The following is a 24,163-nucleotide window of genomic DNA, read 5'->3' as shown; positions in this document are numbered from 1 at the left end:
TGGGTTGAATTCTTTGCGCACCATTTGAACTGCCAACGTGAAGTCCGGGAAGAACTCCAAATTGTTGCCCTGGTACGTGATGTTCCGTTTCTCTCGAGCCAGCCTCAGGATTGTATCCCGATCGCGGTAGTTCAGGATCCGGGCGACGACCACCCGGGGGGTCGCCCCCGGCTTCGGGCATGGGGGCGAGGGTCCTGTGTGCACGTTCCACAACAAATATAGCTGATAGATGCTCCGTGCCGAACACGCCGCATATCAGCTCTTCGATATAGGTCTCCATTTTCCCTGTGTTGGTGGATTCTGGAATGCCCGCGACGCGGATGTTGTTGCGCCGTGAGCGCGCCTCCAAATCCTCTGCCTTGTTGCGGATGACCTCCAACAGCTTCTCCATCTCGGTGCACTGCTGCTGCGTGCCATGTGCTTCGTCCTCCACCGCCGATATGCGTGACTCTGCTTCCTCCAGGCGCAATCCGTGGCCATCTAATTTGGCCGACATGTTGTCCACTCGCAGTGTGATAGTGTCGAGCTTGCCGTTGATGTCCTGCAAGCTACGCTGTATGGCCTGCAGCACTCCCTCCATACCCGCAGACGCATCCACGGGCATCCCCTGCACCGGCGCCGCCGCCGTCGACTGCTCCTTCGTGGGCTTTCTGCCTTCAAATGGCAGCTTTGACTGTGTTTTATCCGGTTTCCCCATCGTGATATCGCACGGGGGGTCTCCCTTGCCGCAGCTGCCAGTCCGAGGAGCCCACACCAGTCGTCAGCGGCCAGGAGCCCCACAGGCCTGGAGAAGATCCCCTGGAGGCGGGGTCGCCCCCAGCAACAGCAGCGATGACAGCGACCAACCCCGGGCTCAGCGATCCTCAGGGGCCACGATGACACCAGCCCAGCCGCGATCCGGCCCAGCAGAGGAACTCCGGCGGCGCCAGCCGTTGGCCCACCCGCGCGCACCCTACGTGGACAGAGGTGCACCGCATCCACCACAGCTTGCCTGTTTCCACATACCTCTCGGGCGCCGTATGCTATGTAAGGAGGACTGGGTGCAGTGAGCACACGCAGGGCAGCCTCCACAGGGGTGAGCTACACGACCTCCCAGCTCCTCATGTCCACGTTGCCTCCCCCGCAGTCGACCATGCGCGGATCGTGGGACGTGTGCCGCTTGCTCAGCGTGATCCCCGGCCTCCGGCGTCCAAACGCCCACAGTGGTCCCACGCAATTGATGTGTTCGCAGGCAATCCAGCCCCCGGCCAGCACACCTCGGGTCCTCGTCTGGGGTAGTCCGTCCACCTCACAGTGCCTCCTGGCCCGTCCGGGTGATCGCCGCTGGCCGCGTACGTGCAGTCCCCCACCGCGCCCGCATACCACAGCGTGGGTCAGGCAGCGGCGTCAGGGTCCGTTGTGTGCCATTGTGCCACTGCCACAGGCATTTGACTCGCCTGTGAGCTCTATGCTGGTCATCTGTGCTCGCCAGGCTTGTGCCTCGCGGGAGCCGGCGTTCACCGCTACTCGTCCGTGCTCCAACCGCCGCAGGGCGCCGCCATCTTGGATTCATCGGACATCGCGTCCGCGGCTCGGGGAATTATGCCGTTTCTTCAGCAATCGCTCGTCGGTGGCCCTCCACCGGTCCACGCATTCCGAGCCCTGTTCCTCCGACGTCAGTAGTTGGCGGCAGAAGGCAGATATGAGCCCGCCATCGCTCTTTTTTAGCCGTTATTCGAGCCTGGTCGGCGGAGCTGTCACACGAGGCAGCCATTCCGCTGTGGGCTCTCTAGCACCCCCCCACACCGGAGATAATTGAAGGGGTTACTCCAATAATTGAGAAAATGATCAAGCAAGGAATTTTAAGAGAAATTATGAGTAGTCCATGTAATTCACCGATAATGGGACTGAAAAAGCCTAATGGGAAATTCAGGATAGTGCAAGATTTGAGAAAGGTAAACAAAATTGTGGTATCATGCCTATTGTGCCAAACCCATCAGTAATTCTGTACCAGATTCCCCATGATGCGGAATGGTATACAGTGCTTGATTTATGCCATGCTTTCTTTTCTATCCCATTGCACCATGACAGTCAGCCAATTTTTGTATTTCGTTTTGGAGAGCGGATTTTGGCATGGTGCCGAATCCCACAGAGGTATACAGAGAGCCCCTCAATATTAAATCAATTGTTGAAGATATCTTTGGAAAGTCTGCAAATGCCTGAAAGTTCAGTACTAGTGCAATATATCGACAACATTTTGGTGGCGTCGAAAACACGTGAAGCTTGCGAGGTAGACACAATAGCACTACTGAATCATTTGGCAGACGGAGGATTGAAAGTGTCACCAGCAAAATTACAGTATTGGAAGAAAGAAGTACAATATTTGGGACATAAAATTGAGAAAGGACTGAGAAAAATAACAATAGACAGAATCAGAATTATAAAAGGAATGAGAGCCCCCATGACCCAAAGAAAGGTGAGAATGTTTCTGGGAATGGTGGGGTACTGCCGTCAGTGGATTAGCAATTTTTCCCTGATTGCAAAACCCTTGGTACGACTAACAAGGAGTGATATAAAAGATCCCCTTGAATTGAACAAGGAAGAATTGGCAGCATTCAAACGATTGAAAGAGGGTTTGTGTGAAGCACCAACACTGGGCATGCCTGACTATGAGAAAGAGTTTGAGTTATATTGCAGTGAGAGAAATGGATGTGCACTCTCTGTGTTGATCCAGAAGCATGGAAGGTTGAGGAGACCAATTGCATATTTTTCCTCAATGCTTGACCCAGTGGCTGCAGCTTTACCTGGGTGTCTGAAAGCAGTGGCTGCAACATGTCGAAGTTTGGAGCAGAGTGAAGGTATTGTGATGGGGTACTGTAGGAGAGTAGGGTCTGCTATCCTATGGTCACCCCAAATTTTTGCTTTTTGCTTCACTGGTTTTGGACATATTGAGGCTGTGGGCCTGCTAATCAGACCCCCAGCCTGCTGTTCTCTCTACTAAATTAAAACTATGCACCATAGGTGCATAACCAATTGGAAGTGGATCACCCTGTCAGCCCCTGTACCAGTGTACACTAGGTACCCAGGGCATTGGTGTACCCCAGGCCTGCCAGGGGCTGAAGCATGTATTATGCCACCCCAGGCTTGGCCTAACAATTTGACACAACTGGCTGATCACTCAGCTGGGGTAAGTTGGTGTAAACACCTCTTACTTAGGTGTAGTATACCTATACCTAACCTTAAATGGGACACCTGGTAACCTATAAGTCACTCCTATGGCAGGCCTTAACAATCCTGAAGGCAGAGTGCTTGGTTCCATGTGAGATGGTGCTCTGGCATGAGCTGAGCCTGTCTGCAGTGGTCGGAACAACTTCCTTCTACTGTTTCCAGATATCGTCATACCATATACTCTTAAGTGCATTATGAACCTCGCGGTTAAATGCTATCTTTGGTTTGGCTTTATCAAAACATGTCGAGTAAGGTGTCATACGAATTGGAATACTAACCCCTCGCCAATTCTGGCGACGGGGTTAGCATTCCACCCTTCTAGAGGGACACGACATGTACAGTGCCTGAAACCCGGGTAACATCAGACATAGCCTCAGCTCCACAAAATGGATGCTGCCACCACAGACACAAGTCTGCCCTCCTGCTGCTGGGAGTCCTTCCAGCTTGGGAGGTGTGGACAAAGGGTTTCCTGCCAGGGGAGGTGCGTGCACCACCCCAGACAGGATTTTGTGTATTGGTCAGGTAGGGCTTGAAAGAAACCAGACATGCCTGTGGCTCACAAGGAGCCTCGGTGCATATGCCAGTTCAAACCGGTCCTGGGGCACACCAGTCCCGGGCCTGGGGCGAGCTGGACAAAGGATTGGGGGTGTAACCACCCCCCTTCCTGGTCCCACCCATAGGGAGGGACCTAGCAGGTAGTCCGGCCCCTAGAATCCGCTTAAAGGTAGGAGCTGTGTCCTAAGACTTCAGACATCCTGGAATCAACTTAACACTAAGTAGAAGACGGGAACTTCGACGCTCTGCTGCACAGAGGACTGAAGCCAATCTCCCCTGTGGTCAGGGAGTGACCACCTTGCTAACGCAAGCACCATCCAGCGAATCAACGTCTGCTTTGCCGCCGCCTCCCGCCGGAGCCCGAGCCCAGAGACTGACAAGACCTGGACCTCCAGACCTCTCACCGCCCGATCCACAGTCCCTGAAAAGAGGAGACCCGTGGAGGCACCGAGACACGTGGAGCCAGCCATCTTGGAACGACTACGACAAGCTGACAAGTGCAACAACCGAGGCTCCCTCCAAGTTGTGCTTTGGGATCTGAGAAGCCCAACACCCGAGCAGCATCTGCACCAAAGGTGAGCCCTCCAGCATCTCCACGATCTGCGTGGGGCCCTTCTGCATTTTGCCACTCGACGCGCCTAACCGGTTGCTGGCCCGCTGGCTAGTAGCCATCTTGGCGACGAACTTCAAGAAATACACCGCTGGTCTGGTTGCTCCAGACTGGCCCTTGCTCCCCTCCAAAGGAGCAGTCCTTCTGACCTTGCTGGTCAGAACCATCAGCTTATTTCATCTCCTACAACAATTGCTTTTGCCAAGGCTTGTTTGCTTCGATCAAGTCGCCGACACCGCCGACAGCGAGAGCCTGCGTGGGACAGCTCGTGAACCGACTCCTGGACGTCGTCGACCTCCAGGGACCACGTGGCTGCAGAGACAAGCTACACCTTTCTTCCTGTTTGCACCCGACATTGCCTGGTACCCACCTGGTGCCACGCTGGTCACTGGCTAGTGACTGTGAACACTGTCCCCTCTGCTTACAGGTCTTCAACATCTCCGATCCACCCTTGGATCCACTGCACCTCTCCCGGACCGACCGCCTGCAGCATCTTTGTCTTCAAGCTCCACGGAACAGATAGAAGAAACCCGACGCACTTCGAGGCCTATGCACCCGCTTCCTGTGGGTGAGGTAAAACTGGCACACCTGTGCCCAAGTGTAGTATTACATCTCTAGTGCCTGTGTTCCAAATCTTGAGTTCCTAGTCCATCCGGAAGATCCTCTTTGCAGTAACTTTGTACTTTTTACGCACCCATTGAAACCTATGGGAGCACGCGTGTGACTATTTGCTCTGCACACGCCACCCGTGGACCTCCTGGTCACTAACTGACGTTAGCTCCTTGTAGGCCCAGCGATTCTAGAGGCCCTAGGCCTTTTCCCTTTTCTGTTCGTGGTACTTATACCACTATTTTAGTATATGGTTTGAGTGGCCACCAGGGCCTATCCATATAACGTGCAACTTCTGTGTATTCTGTGATAATCTTGTTTGACGATTTGTGCTCCTGTGCTCATAAAGAGACTAGGGGTTACTTTGAGAAATAAATACATATATATTTTGAATATATATCTGTGTGGTGTCCTTTCATTGGTATAAAAGGGGGTTGCATTTGGTAAAACAGCTGGCTTAACACGTTTCACGAGTTTAGCCTCAAAGACTGCTTAGCCTACGCTACCACTAGGGCAGCTGGTCCGAAAAGGTTGACTTACAACCACACCATAAGGGTTGCTTGGCATGGTACAAGGTGATCACTTTAATTAGTGAGCATCATATACCAGGCCAACTTCTCACATTGGTGAGCAGCGGTTGGATTTGAGCTTGCTGTGTTTTACCATTGTAATCTCTTGGTTACCAATTGAAAGATCACATAGGTACCTGTAGGTACATATAAAACAAGATTAGATATACATAAGTTCTACTGAACTTAGTTGTTGTAGAGCAAAGGGAGTAGCACACCCTGACTACAACTACTAGATAGGTTTAGTAGGTAAACCCAAGTGTAGGTAGATTGCAACACATCCACCCACACTTAAGAGCAATGGCCGGGGCAGAGGGGTCCACTGTACCCATCTCTGTTGAGAGTGACCCCCAGAGGGCACCATCCAGCTTTGCTACCCTTAATCAGAATGAGCTCAGGCATTTGGCAACTCTTAGAGGCCTTAAACAGCCCAAGAACCCTAACTCTGCTGAGCTCAGAGAACTCTTACAGAATGATGAGAATCAGAGAGAACTCAAGAAAGCTTCCCAGTTAGCCCCCTTAGGGACAGGAACAGGAGGCCCCCCTTCTGAAGATGCCACAGAGGTACCCCCTTCCAATAGTCACCCCTTAGATGGGATGCCTACCACAGAGGAAGAAAGTGATGGGGATACAGATGTGAGTGGGGATGAAGGGAGAACTAGCCCAGTGCCAAGTGTTATACTTGGCCCAGCTAAACTAAGGCTATTGGGGACTGACAGTGGGTTCACCCCATTGGATCTCCCCAGTGGACTTAACACAGGGCTTGGAAGGCAAAGGAATCGCTCAGGTGACTCCAATGCTTCCCATGGCTCTAGAGGCTCTCAAGGTCACTCCAGAAGGAGACTGACCACCCCTCAGAGGAGGGAACATGAGGCCAGAATGCAGGAAGCCCAGCTGAGGATCAGGAAGCAGGAGCTAGAAGTAGCCCTGATGGAAGAAAAACTGAACAAGGGTAGGCAACCTAGAGAGAGTGGGTCTATACCCACTGGTGGCAGCATTGTCCCTAAGGACAAAGATAGGGTCTTTGATAATAGGAACCTGTCTAAGGTTGTGCCCCCCTACAAAAGTGGGGATGACATCCACAAATGGATAACTGCTCTTGAGAGAGCCTGCAAAGTACAGCAGGTTCCTGAAGACCAGTGGGCAGCAGTCCTCTGGCTCTCCTTTGAAGGAAGAGGCAGAGACAGACTCCTCACTGTTAGGGAAGAGGATGTCAGAAACTACAGAGTCCTGAAGAGTGTTCTGGTAGATGGGTTAGGCTTAACCACTGAACAGTACAGGTTAATGTTCAGAGACACCCAAAAGACACAGACTCAGGACTGGTCTGAATATGTTGAATGTGCCACTAAGGCTTTGGAGGGTTGGTTGCTGGGAAGTAAGGTATCTGATTTTACAGGATTGTATAATTTGATGATGAGAGAACAGATTTTAAATAACTGTCAAAACCAGCAACTGCATCAACACTTGGTTGACTCTGATCTGACCTCTCCCCAAGAATTGGGAAAGAAGGCAGACAAATGGGTCAGAACCAGGGTGAAGCAAAAGAACCAGAACCAGGGCCAAGGGGGTGATCAGAAGAAAACAGACCAAAAGGGTGGAGATCAGAAATCTAAAGACCAGAAGTCTTCAACAGGGCCCCAAACTACTGCTAAGGAGGGTGGGTCCCAACAACAGTCCAAAAAGAAGAAAGAAGGTCAAAAGAAACCCTGGTGCAATCATTGCAAAAATACAACTCACTGGACTAGTGATTGCAAAAAGGGTGGAGCCCCCAACACTGTTGCCCCTAAGGCACCTGCTCCCAGTACTACTGTTAGCAGTGTTGGTCCCCAGACAAAGGGTGTAGTGGGAATCACTATGGGAACTGAAGGAGATTCTGACTTAGACAGAACCCTGACACAGGCAGTCTTGATCTGTGATGGGGACATTGATTTGTCCCTGACTGTGAGCCCCAGTAACCTGGGCAAGTACAGACAGACTCCTTTAATTAATGACAAAGTGGCTCAAGCCTACAGGGACACATGTGCCAGTGTCACTATGGTGACACCAGGCTTTGTGGACCCTGGACAGTACATACCAGGTGAGAACTACCTGGTGACCAATGCCAGCAATGCCACTACTTCACATAGTGTGGCAGTTGTTAACTTCTCATGGGGAGGGGTAACTGGCCTCAAAAGGGTTGTGGTTAGTGCAGACCTCCCAGTAGAATGTTTGTTGGGCAATGACCTAGAGAGTTCTCTATGGTCAGAAGTGGAGTACAGGACTCATGCAGAGATGTTAGGTATATCATCACATGTCCTTGCTGTGACCAGGTCACAGGCCAAAAAGTGCCTCACTGAACCTCAGGTCTTGGATCCTGGAACAATGGACCAAGCACCTACCAAGAAGAAGAACAGGAGGGTCAAGACTGTGCCTTCCCCCCTGCCTCAGAGTGATGATCAGCCTTCCCAGGAAGCTGATCTAGAGGACCCTGAAGGAACTGTCCCTGAAGAGCTTGAACCTGATCAGGTTGAGTTTCTGGGGACAGGGGGACCTTCAAGGGCTGACTTGAGGCAGGCTCAGTTATCCTGTCCCTCTCTTGAACCCCTCAGACAGCTGGCTGCTGCTGAGGCTGCTGGGAATGCTCAAGGTACCCATAAAGTGTATTGGGATGAAGGGCTCCTTTATTCAGAGGCTAGAGACCCCAAGCCTGGTGCCACCAGGAGGTTGGTCATACCTCTGCAATTTAGGGGCTTCCTTCTTACCTTGGCCCATGACATTCCTTTAGCAGGACACTTAGGCCAGAACAAGACTTGGGACAGACTTGTCCCTCACTTTCACTGGCCTCACATGAATGAAGATACAAAGGAGTTTTGTCGCTCCTGTGTTACCTGCCAAGCCAGTGGCAAATCAGGTGGCACAACAAAGGCCCCCCTAATACCACTACCTGTGGTGGGGGTCCCCTTTGAAAGAGTGGGAATAGACATAGTGGGTCCCATGGATCCTCCCACTGCATCTGGGCACAGATTTATACTGGTGGTAGTGGATCATGCCACCAGGTATCCAGAGGCAATTCCCCTTAGGACCACTACAGCTCCTGTTGTGGCCAGGGCCCTGCTGGGAGTATTCTCCAGAGTGGGGTTTCCTAAGGAGGTAGTATCTGACAGAGGTACCAACTTTATGTCAGGATACTTGACAGCTATGTGGAAGGAATGTGGTGTCAACTACAAGTTCACCACCCCTTATCACCCACAATGCAATGGGCTTGTTGAGAGATTCAACAAGACCCTAAAGGGTATGATCAAAGGATTACCTGAAAAGCTCAGGCGAAGATGGGACATCCTTCTACCCTGCCTTCTGTTTGCTTACAGAGAGGTCCCACAAAAAGGAGTTGGCTACAGCCCCTTTGAATTGTTGTTTGGGCACCCTGTGAGAGGCCCACTGTGTTTGGTAAAGGAAGGATGGGAGTTACCTCTCAAAAAGCCTAAGCTAGACATAGTGGACTATGTACTTGGTCTCCGCTCCAGGATGGCTGAGTATATGGAGAAGGCATCCAAAAACCTTGAGGCAAGCCAGGCCTTACAGAAAGCTTGGCATGACCAAAAGGCTGTCTTGGTTGAGTTTCAGCCAGGACAGAAGGTATGGGTGTTGGAGCCAGTGGCCCCAGCAGCACTCCAAGACAAATGGTCTGGACCCCATACAATCCTGGAAAAGAAGGGAGAAGTCACCTACTTGGTCGACCTAGGAACTCCCAGGAGTCCCCACAGGGTACTCCATGTTAACAGGCTTAAAGCATATGTTGACAGGGCAGACATGGGCTTGCTCATGGCTACAGATGAGGGACAGGAGGAAGAGAGTGACCCTCTCCCAGACCTGTTGTCTCAGAACCCTGAAGATGGCTCAGTTGAAGGAGTGACCCTTGGAGGCAACCTCACTGCCCATCAGCAGACTGAATGTAGACAGGTTCTACAATCATTTTCACATATGTTTTCCTTGATACCTAGTCAAACTGACTGGTGTACCCATGTGGTGGACACTGGTGACAGTCTGCCTGTAAAGAACAAGCTTTACAGACAACCTGACCACGTCAGGGACTGTATAAAGGCTGAGGTACATAAAATGCTGGAATTAGGTGTCATTGAACCCTCAGAGAGCCCCTGGGCTAGCCCAGTGGTTCTGGTCCCCAAACCTCACACCAAAGATGGCAAGAGAGAGATGAGGTTCTGTGTGGATTACAGAGGACTCAATGCTGTCACCAGGACAGATGCACACCCTATTCCAAGGGCAGATGAGCTCATAGACAAACTAGCTTCTGCAAAGTTTTTGAGCACATTTGACTTAACAGCTGGCTATTGGCAAATCAGATTAGCTGAGGAGTCTAAGGCCAAAACAGCATTCTCAACCCCAGGTGGGCACTACCAGTTTGTGGTGATGCCCTTTGGTCTGAAGAATGCACCTGCCACCTTCCAAAGGCTGGTGAACCAAGTCCTTACTGGGTTGGATGACTTTTGCGCAGCATATCTGGATGACATTGCTGTCTTTAGCTCCACCTGGGAGGATCACCTGATCCACCTGAAGAAGGCTCTTGAGGCTCTGCAAAGGGCAGGCCTCACTATCAAGGCTACTAAGTGCCAGATAGGGCAGAGTAAGGTTGTGTATTTGGGCCACCTTGTAGGTGGAGGCCAAGTTCAACCACTGGAGAGTAAGATACAATCCATCAAGGACTGGTCCCCTCCAACCACCCAGACTCAAGTTCGAGCTTTCTTGGGCTTGATTGGGTACTACAGGAAGTTTGTTAAGAACTATGGGTCCATTGTGACTCCTCTTAATGATCTGACATCCAAGAAGATGCCCAAAAAGGTTCAGTGGACAGTAAGCTGTCAAAAGGCATTTGATGACCTGAAGGAGGCCATGTGCTCTGCACCTATCCTGAAAAGTCCTGACTACTCCAAAGAGTTTATTGTCCAAACAGATGCTTCTGAGTTGGGTGTGGGAGCTGTGCTGTCACAACTTAATGTAGATGGTCAAGACCAACCCATTGCTTTTATTAGCAGAAGGTTGACCCCCAGAGAGAAGAATTGGTCAGCTATTGAGAGGGAGGCCTTTGCCGTGGTGTGGGCCCTGAAGAAGCTGAGGCCATACTTGTTTGGCACTCACTTCAAGATTCAGACCGACCATAAGCCCCTCTTGTGGCTAAATCAGATGAAGGGTGAAAACCCCAAACTGCTTAGGTGGTCCATTTCCCTACAGGGGATGGACTTTACAGTGGAGCACCGACCAGGTACTGACCATGGGAATGCAGATGGTCTCTCCAGGTACTTCCACTTAGGACATGAAGACGAGACTGGTCAAGGCTAGTTTAATGTCCCAGCGTTTGGGGGGGGTTGTGTAGGAGAGTAGGGTCTGCTATCCTATGGTCACCCCAAATTTTTGCTTTTTGCTTCACTGGTTTTGGACATATTGAGGCTGTGGGCCGGCTAATCAGACCCCCAGCCTGCTGTTCTCTCTACTAAATTCAAACTATGCACCATAGGTGCATAACCAATTGGAAGTGGATCACCCTGTCAGCCCCTGTACCAGTGTACACTAGGTACCCAGGGCATTGGTGTACCCCAGGCCTGCCAGGGGCTGAAGCATGTATTATGCCACCCCAGGCTTGGCCTAACAATTTGACACAACTGGCTGATCACTCAGCTGGGGTAAGTTGGTGTAAACACCTCTTACTTAGGTGTAGTATACCTATACCTAACCTTAAATGGGACACCTGGTAACCTATAAGTCACTCCTATGGCAGGCCTTAACAATCCTGAAGGCAGAGTGCTTGGTTCCATGTGAGATGGTGCTCTGGCATGAGCTGAGCCTGTCTGCAGTGGTCGGAACAACTTCCTTCTACTGTTTCCAGATATCGTCATACCATATACTCTTAAGTGCATTATGAACCTCGCGGTTAAATGCTATCTTTGGTTTGGCTTTATCAAAACATGTCGAGTAAGGTGTCATACGAATTGGAATACTAACCCCTCGCCAATTCTGGCGACGGGGTTAGCATTCCACCCTTCTAGAGGGACACGACATGTACATTACCTGAAACCCGGGTAACATCAGACATAGCCTCAGCTCCACAAAATGGATGCTGCCACCACAGACACAAGTCTGCCCTCCTGCTGCTGGGAGTCCTTCCAGCTTGGGAGGTGTGGACAAAGGGTTTCCTGCCAGGGGAGGTGCGTGCACCACCCCAGACAGGATTTTGTGTATTGGTCAGGTAGGGCTTGAAAGAAACCAGACATGCCTGTGGCTCACAAGGAGCCTCGGTGCATATGCCAGTTCAAACCGGTCCTGGGGCACACCAGTCCCGGGCCTGGGGCGAGCTGGACAAAGGATTGGGGGTGTAACCACCCCCCTTCCTGGCCCCACCCATAGGGAGGGACCTAGCAGGTAGTCCGGCCCCTAGAATCCGCTTAAAGGTAGGAGCTGTGTCCTAAGACTTCAGACATCCTGGAATCAACTTAACACTAAGAAGAAGACGGGAACTTCGACGCTCTGCTGCACAGAGGACTGAAGCCAATCTCCCCTGTGGTCAGGGAGTGACCACCTTGCTAACGCAAGCACCATCCAGCGAATCAACGTCTGCTTTGCCGCCGCCTCCCGCCGGAGCCCGAGCCCAGAGACTGACAAGACCTAGACCTCCAGACCTCTCACCGCCCGATCCACAGTCCCTGAAAAGAGGAGACCCGTGGAGGCACCGAGACACGTGGAGCCAGCCATCTTGGAACGACTACGACAAGCTGACAAGTGCAACAACCGAGGCTCCCTCCAAGTTGTGCTTTGGGATCTGAGAAGCCCAACACCCGAGCAGCATCTGCACCAAAGGTGAGCCCTCCAGCATCTCCACGATCTGCGTGGGGCCCTTCTGCATTTTGCCACTCGACGCGCCTAACCGGTTGCTGGCCCGCTGGCTAGTAGCCATCTTGGCGACGAACTTCAAGAAATACACCGCTGGTCTGGTTGCTCCAGACTGGCCCTTGCTCCCCTCCAAAGGAGCAGTCCTTCTGACCTTGCTGGTCAGAACCATCAGCTTATTTCATCTCCTACAACAATTGCTTTTGCCAAGGCTTGTTTGCTTCGATCAAGTCGCCGACACCGCCGACAGCGAGAGCCTGCGTGGGACAGCTCGTGAACCGACTCCTGGATGTCGTCGACCTCCAGGGACCACGTGGCTGCAGAGACAAGCTACACCTTTCTTCCTGTTTGCACCCGACATTGCCTGGTACCCACCTGGTGCCACGCTGGTCACTGGCTAGTGACTGTGAACACTCTCCCCTCTGCTTACAGGTCTTCAACATCTCCGATCCACCCTTGGATCCACTGCATCTCTCCCGGACCGACCGCCTGCAGCATCTTTGTCTTCAAGCTCCACGGAACAGATAGAAGAAACCCGACGCACTTCGAGGCCTATGCACCCGCTTCCTGTGGGTGAGGTAAAACTGGCACACCTGTGCCCAAGTGTAGTATTACATCTCTAGTGCCTGTGTTCCAAATCTTGAGTTCCTAGTCCATCCGGAAGATCCTCTTTGCAGTAACTTTGTACTTTTTACGCACCCATTGAAACCTATGGGAGCACGCGTGTGACTATTTGCTCTGCACACGCCACCCGTGGACCTCCTGGTCACTAACTGACGTTAGCTCCTTGTAGGCCCAGCGATTCTAGAGGCCCTAGGCCTTTTCCCTTTTCTGTTCGTGGTACTTATACCACTATTTTAGTATATGGTTTGAGTGGCCACCAGGGCCTATCCATATAACGTGCAACTTCTGTGTATTCTGTGATAATCTTGTTTGACGATTTGTGCTCCTGTGCTCATAAAGAGACTAGGGGTTACTTTGAGAAATAAATACATATATATTTTGAATATATATCTGTGTGGTGTCCTTTCATTGGTATAAAAGGGGGTTGCATTTGGTAAAACAGCTGGCTTAACACGTTTCACGAGTTTAGCCTCAAAGACTGCTTAGCCTACGCTACCACTAGGGCAGCTGGTCCGAAAAGGTTGACTTACAACCACACCATAAGGGTTGCTTGGCATGGTACAAGGTGATCACTTTAATTAGTGAGCATCATATACCAGGCCAACTTCTCACAGGTACCCATTGAAAGTGTTTGTACCTCATGATGTGGCGATTCTTTTAACAAGGAGTCGTACTCAGTATATGACACATAGTCGGGCTGACTAAGTATGAGAAGGTCATATTAGGTGCAACAAATGTGAGCCTTGCGAGATGTGTGAATGTGAATCCTGCAATGTTGTTACCTGATGCTGAGAATGTGGAAGTGAGAGATGAAGCAGATCATGATTGTTTGGATGTGCTTGAGTATTGCACAAAGCCACGACCAGATATAAAAGATGTACCTTTGCCAGAGAGTGATTTTGTGTTGTTTGTTGATGGGTCATGTTTGAGAACAGATGAAGGAGTGCTAAGCGCAGTATATGCAGTATGCACGGTTGCAGCAGTGATGGAAGCATCTTATTTGAAAGGAGTGAGGTCAGCCCAAGTAGCTGAACTTGTTGCTTTGACCAAAGCATGTAAAATTGGGAAAAGTGTGAGAGTGACTGTGATAACTGACAGCCAGTATGGCTTCGGGGTCGTCCATGATTTCGGCCAGCTTTGGCTGCAAAGAGGTTTCCTGACCTCAAGTGGAACCCCTATAAAGAATGCTGAAGTGGTTGGAAAGTTGATTGAGGCAACACAGCTGCCTAAACAAGTGGCTGTGGTAAAATGTGCTGCCCATAGTCAAGGTAGTGATTACATCACTACTGGGAACAGGTATGCGAATGATATGGCACAGTATTGTGCACGGAACCAGAATTCGGCCAGAGCCCAGGAGACTGGGTAAGGATAAAAGTCCACAGAAGAAGGAATTGTTTGGTTCCAAGGTGGGGAAAACCAAGACAAGTCATTCTGACCACAACAACAGCTGTGAAGTGTGCTGGAGTGAAAAACTGGATCCATGCCAGTCATACTTTGAGGATACCAAATCCAGTTGATGGCAAAGGAAAAGAGTAATATGACGAATCAGTGTCAAGTACTGAATCAGATAACGAAGAGCCGAGAACACAAGAGAATCCTGAAAGGGGGGAAGGAGAACCTGATCAAATATTAGTCCCCAGGAGTATCTCTCTGAGAAAACGATTGCAGATTTCTGATATCAGTTCAGATTCTGAAAACGAACAAGGGAGACAAGGTCCCAGAAAAGAACACAGAAAGAAAAAAGGAAAAGACAACGAAGAAGCAGTAAAAATAATTCGACAGAAAGAAGTTTCAGATGAAAGACCAAGAGAAATTCCACCCGAAATAATAGATCAAAGTGAAACAGGGACAGGTACAGAGAGAGAGGGACAGATTGCGGAAGACCCCCGAGGAGGTGTAGGAAACTGCAACATCCAGCGAGGTGAATGGACAAGTAGCCAGCAGGAAGATTGTGTGTCGGAGACCCGAGGAGGGACAGAAGTAGGGAAAACAGTGGTGGAAAAAGAAGTTGTCGAAAAGAAAAAGCAAGTTGAGACAGAATCTGAAGAGAGTGAAAATGAAATACCAGAAGGACGAGTTCTAAGAAAAAGAGCTTGGAGAGAGGAAAAGAATATTAAAGAAAGTAAACAGAAAAGAGTCAAAAAGGATGAAGTGTGGCCAAACAAAATAAAGAGATTGAGATATCGGCTGACACGAGTGAAATCACCAAGGGCAGATCAGGTGAATGAAGTGACAAGCCAAGAAAAATCAAAAGAAGAAGAGACTAATCAAGAAGAGGGAAAAAGAACAAGGAAACCCAACCAGAAGTATAAGTCACCGGAATGAACGTACGTGGTACTGCCTGAAACGGAAGAAGAGGCAGATAGTCAAGGAAATCCAGAGGAGACTGTACTGAAAGTGGTTAAAGAAGAAGAAGAAGCAGGAATCCTGAGAGTTATCTTATCCGACATCGGAGAAGAAGAAACGGAAGATCAGGAAATTCTGTATTGGGATGAACAGAAAGAAGTGAAAAACGATGAAATGCCAAACTGAGACAATCGAAGAAACTACTGATGAAGAAATAACAATTGAATCAAACAATAGATACTGGTAGAACTAAGTAGGGCCTTAGAGGCCTAAGATTAGAAAACTAGTTGCGAAATAAAGAGGCTAAGTCAAAAGACACAGTCCAAATTAACAAAGATGGCTAACATAGATAATAGCAAAAGTAGATGTACATTCATGAAGAGATGGTGTAAAATGTGTTGTTGTTGTACAGGATTATTAATGCTTCTATGGAGCATACTTGCTCTGTTGATTTCTTTTAAGGTCACTATAGATACATTAGAAGGACACACTGAAAACATTACTAACATAAAGAAGATTCCAAAAGTAGTTCCGACTAGAATAGATAATAATTATTTACATAAAGATAGGTCTATTAATGATTTTTCAAATAATGTGTTTTCAAAGTTATTGTATGAATATGTAAAGACCATGGACGTAAGGGACTGCTACGTATGTATGCAGTTACCTGCATCAGTGTCAGAGGGAGTGACTTATCATCACCTTCCAGCAACGTATGGAATTGCATGTAGTAAGATAGCAAGCTTATTTTATGAGACAGGTAAATTAGAATATTATTTTTCAGCAAGTACCTGCTAATAACAAACTAAACAAAGTAAGACCTGCTAAGGTATTATGCGAATTTTTCTTAGTAACTAAGCAACTAACATTAGAATATATATTTTAAAATAATTTGACATGCAGTTTGAAGAATGAAGAAAAAGCCTTCCTAGACATGGTCGAGGAAAGGAGATTGAAAATGAGAAGAAAAGGATCTGAAGGAAAAGGGGAGAAAACAGTCTGGGATGTAGAAATGGAAAAACATATGAAGGGAGAGTCTAATCCAACTTTAGCTCTAGATTGGCCTCAGAAAGGGAAACTGTGTATAAGAAGGAATCAAACGGCGTACGATAATCATTTTGTAGGGAATAGTGAGTGCCATGATACATACCGAATCATAGGTGGATAGGGATTTAAAGGTGGAAGAGATCCAGTTTTTCCTGGACTTTATTTTATCTGTGGGAACAGAGCATATTATCGTTTGCCAGACCATTGGTATGGCACATGTTACGTAGGCCTGGTTTTTCCAAAAATCTTTCACATGGACAGAGGTAAAGATGGTGTACATAGTTTAGGTAATCAATAACACGTAGTAAATGAGAATCTTGGGCAGAAATTGTAGGTGACATTTTTGGAGCATTGATACCAGCAGTGGGAATATCTCTGAATGAGAACAATATTAGAAGATTATCAACAGTAGTGGATCGCTTGTCAACAAGCACCGCTGGAGGATTTTTATTGGTTGATACTGAAATGGTTGCCATGCGTGCTATGGTAATGCAAAATCGACTTGCCCTTGATATCTTATTGGCAAAAGAGGGTGGAGTCTGTGGAATGCTGAAAGTTCAACATTGTTGCACTTACATTCCAGACGAAAGCAAAGATATAAAAGTTTACATTAAAAATATTACTGAATTGCATGACGAAATTGTACCACTGGAGGTTGAAGGTGTTTGGGAAAAGATTGGGAAGAAAATTGCTGCTATTAAAAATTTCTTAGTGAAAATAGGTAGTACAGTTATAGGTAAAATATTATTCCCATTAACTTGTGTGATTTTCGTGTTATTAATATTAAGATTAGGATGTATGTGTTGTAAAAACAAGAAATCAAAGAATAAAATAAAAAGAGAAAAACTAAAAAGAAAGAAGGATCCAGAAGGAGACTTAACAGAGATAACTTTAGAAGAGTGGAAAGAAAGTTTGTATAAAAAGGCAAAAAGAGATGAAGAAGAAACTGAACTATAATTAAGAGCAAGAAAACATTTCAATTTTCCGTAAAAGGGTGGATAAATTTAGTGTTGTAAAATCACCAAAGGGGGGATTGCTGGAGTGGGGTTTTCTTTAAAAATCGTATACCCTCTCCATTTTGCATGTTTATACTAATATGAATAATTAATTAATAGTAATTGTACTAATTGTTTGCTGTGTGAATTGACCAACATTACTAATATAAGAAATACACGTGGGAATTGCATTTGCATGGCCTAATTAATGACGTAAACTAATTTTCATATGCATATTAATAATAGACAATCAGAAATTGCATGATTATAAGTTGCTTTTGTGATGTATTTGTGATGTGTGCTTTATTAATGTGAATATAACCTGCATTAAGTGTTGCTTCTGCTAGATAAATACATACACATATGGGTATTAGTAAGGGGATAGCAGATTATTAGTCATTTCCATGTATAAATTACATTTTTGTGTTTCTTTGTTTAAGTTGACCATTTGGTGGCCACAAAATGGCCAACATCCCTATTTGACGAACATGACTCCATTATGAGCATCTCTGGGTGAAGTGCGCATGCGTCGCCATCAGCTGCAGTGGCCTTTGTACGACCCTAACTCAACTGTGCCACCCAAGGACACACCGGGCATTCGGCCAGCTGCTCTGAAAGAAACAATGAAAAGATACTATTCCATGGAGGAAAATTGGAACTATATCTAAAGACACATTATATGTATGGGAAAGAAGTCGAACAATTTTAAACGGACCAATAAGATTCGTTCAAAGTATCATTTGTTACACTTTGGAATGTAAATTTTACTATAAAAATGGTAGACTAGAGAGGTTGAATTATCGCGAGACCCTTCAGAAGATTTTCGATTTCCTAACGTTATGCTGACGGAGAGGACGGTGACACTACAGGACAGCTGTTTCCTAAGACTCTGACAGTATGAACTGATGACCAAGATTTGACTTAGAGGGCGACTTTTAGCCAGAATAGGTAACTGTGATGATCTATTTGCTTGATTAAACCAGAGACTCGAATATCAATTATTTAGATAAAATTTAAGATTTATTACAAGAACTGTGTTGGGTCGTTGTTATTTAAGAAAATGTATTTATGTAAATAATGTTATAGTTTGTTATCACTCTAACCTTCAGCTAGTAGATCCATGGCCTATTCATGGAAGGAGTACTAAAGGTGAAGTTTAGATCTTTATCAATAGGGATATAAGAGTACTCTCTTCCATTACAGCGAGTGGAACAATCACCTCCTTGAAACAGGTTATTAGAAGAATGAATGTTGGTGTTATGGGCCCCACCAGCGAATGTAGTGATTGAGTGTGATCTATGATCTGTGACGAAGGGAGGGATTTTGCATTCCGCGCTGCATCACTACAAGTTCTTAAGTAGAAACCCCATACCTTTTTTTCTCACTTTTAAAGAACATCTAATGAAACTTATCTCAGTGCTGCAAACTTCAGGGGACCTTAGTTTTTGCAAATAGATTAATTCCATCTTAAATGTTCTAATGTTAGTAGTTCCTACGCCATGTAGAATATAATGTGCACAATAGCATAAAGCGGTGCTTTGATGAGACTGATTGTCACAAGGACAAATTGGAGGAGATGGAAACCATGCTCCTTGCTGAGGGAATGCTACTAAAAAATGTAAAGTGCCAAGACACAAACGAGTTAGATAGAATTTATATCGCAAATGTTACTTTAATGGTAAATAAAATTCAAAATTGTATGCAGGAACCAAAGAAAATTAAATTACTACTGATTGCAATCCCTGGGCTTTACCATGACGGTCGTTAAAACAAAAGAAAAAGAGACTTGAGTCGGGCTTTACCAAAACCCTCCCCAAGCTCCGGTGAGGGAAAAGCTCTGGGATTCCCATTTTCACAAAGGAGTCTACAGAATGGGCACGCCAGGGTACTATAATCATGTTATCCAGAGCAAAACAGTCTTTTAAAATCGATCTTAAATAGCCCAACCTCCAGTGTTTGCCAGGTCATAAGCTATAAAATCAGGGGAGGGGCAGGCTTATAGTGTCCTCTACATAATTCATCCCAACATCGGCATGATAAATGCATGTTGAAGTGCTTGGGAAAACGCCAAGGAGTCTCTGCAGGAAACCATTTTCGACCTTTGGAATGAATTCAGGGTCAGAATAACCCCCCATACTCCATAAACCACCATCGCAGTACATTTGGCCTTATGAAGAAGTAGCAGCTCCCTGACAGCCTTGTTACCCAATTTAGCAGCAAAACAAACAAGCATTGAAAATGCAATAGGTCTCGTCTTTGATGAAGTTAAAGCAATTTGCTTTGGTAATGATTTTGTATAGCAAAGCAAACGGCTTTAACTTAATTCGACGGCACCTTTTCAACAGTATGCAACAGTACACCTGGAGATCAAATAGTGCCAAGTCGTGTTTCAGGGTGATGTGAAAATGGAAAGTAGGGTCTCATCGCTTACAGTTTTCCCAGTAAAGAGAATCATCTATTTGAGAATGAATGTGTCCAAACACCAGTGCTGCTGTCAAACTATTTACCAAGCTGGTTATGGATGAATCGATTGGGCCCTTTAAATATCTGTTCCCACAGACCTTCAAAGACTTCCCCACCTACTCCTCCCTCTCAAATAACATGTAAAATAAGGACATCCTAGCACAGACAAGGCAAGAGGGATACGTGCAATCACTTAATATGTGTGGGGAGGGGATGGGGCAGCGAGGGATAAAACATTCCACATTCATGACTGTTCACCCAGACTCTGATCGACCACCCATCCGGCTGCAACAGGTACAGTTGAGCAAGCTCACCAGTTTACAGTGCTTCAAGCATATATAAAATGATTATTTTTTATACTTGATTACATGGTGTACTCAACTACAACAACAAAAATAACATTTAATTTAAATCAGTAGCAATATCAAAGAATAAAACTTGCTGCGATACTTCCAACATAAACTGGGAAATATCGGCCTGCCTCCGGATTGTTATTCAGTTTTCTGTCTGTGATACCACTTTACACTGTTTCACACCCTCCCCCATCTCCAGCAGCCCAGCTTCCAAGACCCACTTTGTCTCAGAAGAATGCAATTTCAACAACACGGAAATCCAGGTTAACCCTTGAGCACCCGCACCCTGCTGGTGCCATCAAGGAACAGCTGTGCAGCCTCCACACACGTAAATATACATCGTTTATCCTTCAACAAGAATTATTCTCGTTCGCTGCCAGCCAGGGGGGTCGTCTAGTGCAGAGAGGGTCGTAGTTGGGCAGAGGCGCTGCGCTGGGTGATGAGAAGAGGGGCCACGGGAGGGATGCTGACATTGGATTAGGTCGTCCTGCCTACCTGCCTAGTAGGAGCCATACATGCCCACATCATGATGCATGGTAGTGTTTATTCCCTCTGTGACCCATGCCAGCATTCATTGTCCTTCCTATTTCCATGCCAGTATGCACTGCCCCAATCAGAATCTCTGACAATATGTATTGCCACCATAGCACTGAATGCAAGAATCGTTGTTAGTACCGATGGCCCCACTGGGGTATCTACCAGCATTCAGTGGCCCGTCAATATCTGCCGTCATATGTGTTATGCATATCAGAATTCACGCCTGTAGTTATTGCGCCTTGGCGGCCCCCACATGAATTAATTGCCCGATCCAGACCTGCATCATTATTCGTACCGTTAGAATCTGAAAGTGCGTTGTTCCCTCTCGGAATCCGCGTCCACCGTTTGCTTCTTCACGTCTCGTACGTGTTTGAATTGCCCATTTGCACCTCTCTGATTCGTTTTGTCGCCATCTGTCTAAAGGGCACATGCCTGTAGAAGTGGAGGGGTCCATGTGCCTGTTTTCTTCACATCAAGATGCTTGTTAAGGCTTACTGCCCCTTCTGGATTTACTCCTGTTCCAGTGGGAATGCCCCTGTCAAAGTTCACGCTCTCCCCACTTCTGCTACACATTTCAGCATGCCCACCTCATGAGCCCAAAAAGTATTGCTTTTTCCCCCGGCCAGTGCAGAGACACCACCCACGCGTTGTGCAGCGTTATGCAAAGATGTACATATGAATACGTCAATAAGTCACGGCATCCCTGCTAGGAAGGCAAATGTGCAATTGATAGGTGAATATGCGTGCGAGTGCTCTGCATTCATGCCTGAAAAATAATTAAATATATGCCAATTTGATTCGGTTGCCTGCAGCCAGATGCCTGTTGCCTGGATGTATAATACGTTTAGCGTATGGCAACCGGAGAAGCTGGTATGAAGGCAGCCTTTTGCTCTGAATGGACAGGCACCCTTTGCGAATCTATCCACGGGGTAGCTTTTTAATGCCAGGCTTCGGATGAGAGTTTTAGAGGCCCTTTTCTTCCATTGATGGATGTGTGGGGGCCATGGATGGCCACAGTAAAGCTGCTTGGGCTAGAAACTTTGTGCAATAAACATTTCATCAAATGGCCAAGTTAAACAGCACAAAGAAACTCCCTATGCCAGGCACACATATTCATATTCACCAACGTGCACACACAGACAGCCTGGAAGGCATGCAAGGCACACCTTCAAACACGCTTCAGACAGCAAAACGTCTAAACACTCGACCCCACACACAGGCAATCACACTGAAACTGCCCCGCAAGTGACCACCGCGCACAGCCACACGGGTAAATAGAAACCTCCGTACACACACACACACACACAAGACAGAAGGCTGGCACGTGTAAATTTGCCGAGGCAAGCGCGGTACCACAAAGGCAGGTGTGTGTTTATTTTCGCATCACGCTTTCACTTTAAGTGAAAGCGCGATGCGAAAATAAACACGCGGCTGACTTTGCCAAAGCCGAATGTGAACAGGCCTGAAAGCGTCCTGCGCGAAAGTGAAAGCGCGCCAGTCCTACGCGGGGACTGGAGATGTGCACGTGTACGGAGTGCACATCTCCTGTCCGTACGCGTTCACATCTCCTGTCCCCCTTTGCCCACCAAACCAATACCTCAGCAGTGTCATCGCTAGAGAGGAGACGCCATGCACGTGCACATCGCCTGTCTAGGCGCGCACATGTCCTGGCCCCCTTCGGCCAAGAAACCGACAACAATAGATCTCGCCAAGGCGAGTAGCGCGCATGCGCTGCGTCGCTAGGCAAGCCCTAAAAAGAGCCTCATCAACTCTAGAGAACTCCAGCGCTTTCAGTGTCAATAAAAAAAACCCACTTCTGTGCCGAATGAAAGGAATTCCTAATTAATTAACATTTTCAACTATAACAACTGCAACCCTGTCCATGGCATGAGCCTTGGCTTTTGGATGTTTAGGGCCACTAATCAGGGTGAAAGACTTCGAGCGATCAACTATCAAATCTAAATTATTCATGAAAGCATCCATCAAGATTTGCAGGTCGTTTGTAGTCCTACAAAAAAGAACTAAGTTGTCTGCATTTAATAAGATTGGGATGGGACGGCTTCCTGTTTTTAGGATGTCCTTTGTGTGTGATGATAAATAACTCTCCAACTTGTTGATATACATTGAAAAACAGAAAAGGGGCCAAAAGACTTTCTTTTTTTTTTTAATAACTCTTATTTTATTAAAAAGAAAGGCATGTTACATAGGTAAGGCAATGGTAAACAAGTTATCATTATAGGTTATACATTAAATGGTTCCTCGTGGTGTACACATCCCAACATATGGTTAACAATTTTCATCGTTCAGTGTCAAGCCCCCTCTGTGATATCTTCTCTGACTCTCGGTGGGTCACAAATCTACCCCCTGCAAACGTTCCACTGCCCCCATATTTGGGGCCAAAATACTTTCAATGTGCCAAAGTCCCATATGACTCCTTCTCAGGAGTGCTGCTTCATCAGAGCCCTTCTGGACATGTTTCTGTTTATTGCCTTTCCCAAGGGGAAAGAGAATCCAGGATATTCAGGCTATGATCATGTTCTTTCAGCCTTGGCCCGTGATTTCAGTCTACTCTGAGGCTGCTGGGACTGATGGCCTTCTGTATCCTGCTAGTCAAGCATAGGTGGCATATGCGAGACCTTCAGTGGGATCAGAAATCTCAGTGGGCCCAACATCAAGGTGACCTTTCCAACCACTTTTGGATTTCATAGGAGACTGCACAAGATTTACTGTGTTGGTTACTGGACCGTGATTGGTTCTGCAGCACTCTTCACCACCCAGAGCTGAAATTGGTGACCAAGCCCTTCTAGATTGGGGCAGCCATCTGGGAGAGGTGTTAATCGGAGACCTCTGGTTTCCGGACAAGTTCCAGCTCCATATCAACCTACTAGAACAGAGGGTCATCTGCTTGGCGTTGAAAGCTTTCCATTCATCCATCAAAAGGAGGCTGGTTCAGGTGCTCACGGACAACACAACTGCCATGTGGTACCTCAACAGATAGGGAGGGGTGGGGTCACAGACTCTGTGACAGGAGGCTCTGCATCTCTGGGAATGGCTAGACCACCAAGAGATCTTCCTGTTGGTGAACCACCTGGCAGCTTCCCTGGAAGCCAGGGCAAGCAAAGTCAGCCGTCGACACCTTGCGGATCACAAGTGGCAGTTACATCTGGAGGTGAAGCATGGTCTCTTCTGAAAATGTGGAGAAATATTGCTTGATCTCTCCGCCACTGCTGAGAATGCTTGGGATGATTTACGTGAATTTCTTCGAGAGGCAAATTCCAATATAAAAAATATTGAATAAAAGACACCAGAAGAATTGTGCTCTTTGGATCCTGTCAATGTATGCAGATATTTCAATCATAGATTTGAAGCTAT

The sequence above is a fragment of the Triturus cristatus genome, chromosome 3_2 (assembly GCF_964204655.1).
Source record: "Triturus cristatus chromosome 3_2, aTriCri1.1, whole genome shotgun sequence".
NCBI classification, from domain to species: Eukaryota; Metazoa; Chordata; class Amphibia; order Caudata; family Salamandridae; genus Triturus; species Triturus cristatus.
This window is presented reverse-complemented; position numbering follows the sequence as displayed.